The sequence below is a fragment of the Miniopterus natalensis genome, chromosome 1 (genome assembly GCF_054644295.1).
Source record: "Miniopterus natalensis isolate mMinNat1 chromosome 1, mMinNat1.hap1, whole genome shotgun sequence".
Lineage (NCBI taxonomy): Eukaryota > Metazoa > Chordata > Mammalia > Chiroptera > Miniopteridae > Miniopterus > Miniopterus natalensis.
The window spans coordinates 50,879,590-50,886,262 of NC_142081.1; positions in this window are offsets into that span (position 1 = coordinate 50,879,590).

Here is a 6,673-nt window from a genome sequence, read left to right on the forward strand (position 1 = left end):
ACATTGTTTTTCAGTTTTATTTTGTGAAGCTGATCCCTTTAGATTTCAGCTACTATATACAGAAAGAATTATTATAGTCAAATTTTGTTTTAATTTAAATAACTAAGTAATGTGTGTTCATGAGATCCTAGCAATTAACTTTTATATTTGTATAGGCTTTGTGGTTATTGTAACATTAAATGTTTGCAGATTGTGAGTCTTTCATGTCATGTATAAAACACACTAGTACAGTACTGTCAAAGAGATGCTTGAGACAAGGAACTTATATTCTGAAAAGATGTATGTGATATGTATGTTTATTATATGTGCAGAAAATTTAGTGCAGGAAGAAAATACTACATCTCTTAAGAGGTAGAAATAAAGTTCCAGGAAGTCTAGAGGAATGAGTTACTCAACCTGGGGGGATAAATGGGATGAGTGGTATATCAGCGAAGTCTTATAAGTGGCTTTAGGAGATGGGTTGCTGTAGGCATGGGTGGGGGAAAAGGGAAGACACAGACCATTTTACTCGGAGTGCTATTTTCAAATAGGGAGTTGGGAAAATGTGGACCTGTATAAGGAAGTTTGGTTGGAGAACATGCATGTGAAGGAACTTTTTCTCCCTAATACTGTCCTTTTCCTCCAGCCTTCAACTCAGGTGCTCGGACCAACCTTGATTCCTCAAGCTGGGACCAACATCCAACATACACTGAATTTTCAGTTTCTCTCCACTGCCACCGCCATACCCCAAGCCACTAATATTTCTTACCTGGGCAACTGCTGTAGTTCTAACAACAACACTATGTACTCTTGCTCCCTTGTTCATGCTGCGCCCTTACCCATCCCCTCGCACCACCCTGCTTCCATTCTTAACATGTAATCCCTTAAAATATTCCAAACTCATTCCTGCTCCTGTTCAACACATGCTTCTTTTCCATTAAACACTTCCCTGGTTCAGAGGTTGGCTGGCTCTTCTGATCTCAGCTCAACTTTTTAACTTCCTTAGAGGGAGATCTAATTCATTATTGTATCCATAGTACCTAGAAACAGCTTATACATATACATACTTAAATGCTTGTTGAACAAATAAAGTAAAATAGAATATTGGGTTGGAAATGTAAGTGGAAAACCAGATTAAGGGTATGGGTACAGAGAGAGAAGGCTTGATTCTCTGTCTCAGCCATGTCTAGCCTCCATTGAGTAGGCCTTTATTTCTGTGAAGGAAGAATGTCAAACAGCTTTGCTCTCAGACACTTCACAACTGAAGCTGGTGTACCTGATCTTCCATGGCAAGGATGTATTAACTGTTGGCTGCCTCTCTGCTCTTGCTTGGGATCATAACCTTGCAAGCCTTCATCTGATTTCCGAGGTTCTTAACTGACCCATTTCCAATACCTAAGACTGATCAGTGTATTGTAGGTTCTTTTCTGCATCTATAATAGCTAATGTTTCTAATGACTGTGTATAAATGAAGTTGCCATTTGTTCGAATTACTGTAGGGTAGCCATATATTAACGATAAAGATCAGAAGCATACTCCAGAGGGCAGCTTTCTGCCAAGCCACACTTGTAAGTTACAGAATACAAATCTTTCATATCTTCCTTAATTCCCAACTAAGTAATAATGATATTATGAGAAGCCCCAATCACTATAGACATACTTGTAAAAATATTTTTTTTCCTAATTGGCAGACAGTTACTACTTATTGTAAGATACCTGCCTTGACAATGTATGAGTTAGGTCTATGGCTCATGTTGCCAGCTGGGGTGATTAAGATGGTCATATATAGTAGTATTCTTACCACGTTTATTTTGATTTGACTTGACTTGACAGGTTTATATGTAAACTTCAAAGGACTATTCATTAGCTTGTTTCACACCTTATAACTCCTGAGTATATTCTGTTACGATATTGCCAGTTAATGGTAGTATGTTCCCATTCCCACTAGAGATGTTCTACAAGAGTGAGAAGCAAGGGGAGGGAAAGGTTTCAGTAAGATGAAGATGGTCTCAAGTGAAGTGTAGCAGAGCAGTGAGAAGAGTGGGACCTGAAGAAAGGGCCAGTAGATTTGGAAATCGGTATCGCTGATCATTTGGAGAGAATGGTTTCAGTGAAGAAGGCGTGGGGCAGAGAAATACAAGAATAATAACTAAAGGTGAATTAGAGGTGAGGATTTTCTTTTGAGAAATTCTGAGGTGCATGAAAGAAGGTAAAGATTTTGGTTTTGCTTTTAAATGTAGAAAAGGTTTGAGTATGGTTATAGGCAAAGTATGGGGGGGAGGCAAAAGCTGCGATTGAGAGCAGGCGTGAAAGAGAACAGCGTTGGCATGTCTTTCAAAAGCGTCAGGATTAATGACGAGTTCAGGTGGGGAAAAGGCACTAGAGGATTGTTCACTGAACGACCTTAGTCCCATCCAGGTGGTGAGGTCATTATCGAGAACTGAATGGAGCAAATGCCATCAAGCGGGCATCAGTCAGGGTAAGTGTACGGTAAGGAATGATAGAACTAATAGTTGGTTTTAAGTTAAATTGTTAGACTTCTTTTCCTGCTCCCAACATCGATTGGTTGCCTCCTGCATGCACCCCAGGTGGGGCTTGAACCCACAACTTGGGTATGTGCCCTGGCCGGGAATTGAGCCCCAGACACCTTTTTTTGATAAACGGTAGTGATGCTCCAACCAACTGGGCCACACCAGCCAGGGTGAAATTTTCTTAAAATACAGACAGACAGGCAAACAAATGTGATAGGTGCCATTATACCTTCTTATATGGTCCAATACAACACTGCAGTATTTTCTACTTCGGTGTGGGAGAACTTCAAGGAGTTCAGTATTTCTATACGTATTTTGATTTGACTTGGCTCAAGGCATTAAAGGAGGCTCTCAAACAATATAGCCAGATGGTAACCTGATTAAGTCAGAACTTTGTACAGGCCCAATCTTTGACCTATTTATCCTTCCTGGCTGACCTTGAAGTTTTTTTCCCCCCATCAAAAATGTTCTTTCAGAAGTCACTCAATTCTTTTCTTTTCCCTCCCTCCCTTCTTTCTTTAAATATGTCTTTATTGATTTCAAAGAGAGAAAGGGAGAGGAAAAAGATACAAACATCAGCGATGAGAGAGTCATTGATCAGCTGCCTCCTGCACGCCCCCTACCAGGAATTGAGTCCACAACTCCGGCATGTGCCCTGACGGGGAATCCGACCTCAGTCTCCCCAATCCTAAGTCGATGCTCAACCGCTGAGCCAGGCCAGCCGGGCAGAAGTCACTCAATTCTTGATTCAGCTTCCACTGAATCCTGCAACATGACTGGGCAGTCCAGGATGGGGGGTGAATGTGTGGGAGAGGACTGAAAATTTGATTAATAATAAAATTGTATAGCACAGACCAGTTTCTAATACACTTTCTCATTGCATTTGAACCCAACAATGATACACATATAAGTTGTCCTGATTTTGCTGATTTAAAAAAAAAAAATAGGCTCGCCCTGGTCTGTGTGACTCAGTGGTTAGAGCGTCGGCCTGTGCACCAGAGGGTCTCGGGTTTGATTCCTAGTCAAGGGCACATACCTGGGTCACAGGTTTGATGCCCGGCCCCGGTCGTGGTGTGTGTGGGAGGCAACCAATCAATGTGTCTCTCTCACATAGATGTTTCTCCCCCACCCCTTGCCTCCTTCGTTCCACTTTCTCTAAAAAAAAAACGGAAAAAATATCTTTGAGGAGTAACAACAACAAAAAAGATAGGCTTGCCCTGGCTCGCCCTGGAAGGTGTGGCTCCATTGGTTGGGCTTTGTCCCGTTGGCGGTGGTTAGATTCCTGGTCAAGGGCACGTGCCCAGTTTGCAGGCTCGATCCCCTGTAGGGGGTGTGCAGGCGATCGATGTTGCGTTCTCACATCAGTGTTTCTCTCCCCGTTTCCTGTCCTCTCTCTGTAAAAATCAATAAACTATTCTAAAAAACAACAAAAACACCATTGCTTTAAAAAAAAGGCTCAGGTTTCTCAGTGTTGGAGAATTTATGGATAGGCCAGAGGAGGCTAGAATGATTTCTGTGTAATGGATCAGAGTTGGAGACATTAGTATGAACTCATGTTTAGCTTAATATAGTTTCCTACATTATAGAAATATTTATAGATATGTATATGTACACAGATTAGTATGTACATATTTCCTTACTCTGGCTAGAAAAAATACCCCAAGAGCAATGAGGCTCAGATCTTAGTTTCCAATATCCTCCAATGAAATGGAACCAGGGCTCCTTGGAGAAATGGCTGATGTTAGGACTGGAGAAGAAATATACAGGATGATTCTGCAGCATCTTATAGAGTTAAAAGGTAAGGAAGTGCTCTGAAGAAAAAAAAAAAAAAAACGCAAAAAAACTCCTTACACAGCGATGGGGGGTATATAAAAAGGGCCCAGGGACCAACTGAAAGAGCTCCCAATGGCTAAAGCATGACCAATTTCAGCAACAAAATACAGTATCAGATTATAACCGAAAGTATAAAATACATATAAGTCTATACTTAAATAAATAAATAACTGAATGAATAAGTGGCGGAGATGAGACAAATTGCCCATGTAGAATAATTCCAAATTTATGTAGGTATTCTGTCCTTAGGGAGTTGGAGCATAACTTCCCACTCATGATGCATGGACTGCATATAGTGATTTCATTTGAAAAGAGTACGGCTGGTGTGGCTCGGGTGAGCATCCTCCAGGGCTCCAAGAGGTCCCCAGTCAAGGCACATGCCTGGGTTGCGGGCTCCATGCCCAGTAGGGGGCGTGCAGGAAGCAGCTGATGAATGTTTCCCTCTCCATTCCTCTCTTTAAAAAATTAAATTAAAAAAAAAGAGTATCGAAAGGGGCATGTATTAGTCTGACAGGGCTGCCATAACAAAGTATCACAGACTAGGTGGCTTAACATAAATTTATTTTCTCACTTTTCTGGAGGCTAGAAGTCCAAGATCAAGGTGTTGGCCAGCTTGGTTTCCTCTACGGCCCTTTAGCTTGCAGTTGACCATCTTTCCCCTGTGTCTTCACATGGTCTTCCCTCTATATATGTCTGTCCTAATCTCTTCTGAGGACACCAGTCATATTGGATTATGGTGCAATTGCCCTCATTGTTACTTACCTTTTTAAGGACACCATCTGAAAAAACAGTCACGTTCTGAGTTGCAAGGGTGGGGTTTAGGACTTCAGTTTATGAATTTTGAGGGGACATAATTCACACTATTACGGGGAGAAAAGAACGACAGTGGAGAAACTAGACATGACCTGAGCCAGATGATCAAGGTCATTATCAACAGTGATGTCCTGTCATGTTGATAGTATGACCCTTGATGTGATGTGATAAAAATGCCACTTTACCACTGTGGTCTTCCTCACAAAAACCTATAACCCAAGGCTAATCAAGACAAATCCCAACTGAGGAACATTCTAAAAATATTTGGCCAGTACTACTCAAAATTATCATCAAAAACAAGGAAAGGGGGAAATTGTCAGCTAAGAAGACCCAAACGAGACACAACAATTAAATGTAATGTCATATCCTGAACAGAGTCCTGGAGTGGAAAAGTACATCAGGTAAACATTAAAGAAATCTGAATAAAGTATGGGCTTCAGTTAATGGTAATATGTCGATATTGGTTCATTATCTGTAACAAATGTTTCTTACCAATGTAAAATGTTAATAATAAGCTGAATGGTCGCAGGGTATTTTAATCTGTTTGGGTTGCTATAACAAATAAGACTGGTGGCTTATAAACGACAAAAATTTCTTACAGTTCTGGATGCTGGGAAGTCCAAGATCGAGGTGCCGCAGATTCAGTGTGTGGTGAGAGCCAGCTTCCTCATAAATGGCTCTCTTTTCACTATAACTTCAGATGGTGGAACCCCGGGGTGAGGGAGCTTGCTTTGGCCTCATTCATAAGGGCACTAATGCAATTCATGAGGGCTCCCCTTACATGACCTAATCGCTTCCAAAACCTTCACCTCCTCCTATCATCACCTGGGGATTAGAATTTTAAATGAATTTGGGGGGGGGGTAGGGGCAAAAACATTAAGTTCATTGCATGGGGTATATGGGATCTCTATTATCTTTGAAAATTGTCTATAAATCTAAAACCATTCTAAAATTATTTGTTAAAGTTTTTGCAAAAACAAAGTCTCATGTTGAATAGGTGTCTTGCCCCAGATTAGAACTGGGACTAGAATCTAGGTCATCTGAATCTAAGTCATTTTCACTACTGAGGAACCTCCACCACTACCACAGCAAAGGCAGGTGTGTGTCTGAGGTTGTTAGAGGTACAAGATGAGAGTGACTAGTACGTACCTACATCAAATAAAGTAATTCAGGAAGATCAAGGCAACATAAAGCAGGTGCATGCGATGGATTTGGGCAGAAAGCATTTCAAGATGTAGCGCAATCAACTGAATCGGGTACCATAGAGTTAGGCATTAAGGTGCGGAAGCCGGTCAAATGGCAGGTGGTCAGCACACAGGCTAGGAGACTGGGAACAAAGGGCTAGAGATTAGATACATATTTTAGGAAACACAAGATTAGAATCTAGAATTAGAGTAATAGGTATAGGGAATAAAAATAATTGCACCTTTAGAGTTAAGTACTGTTCTTTTTTATCTTCCTTGCCTGGGGAGCCATGAAATGTGGCCAGGCCTAAGCTCACAGGCGAGAGGAAGCTG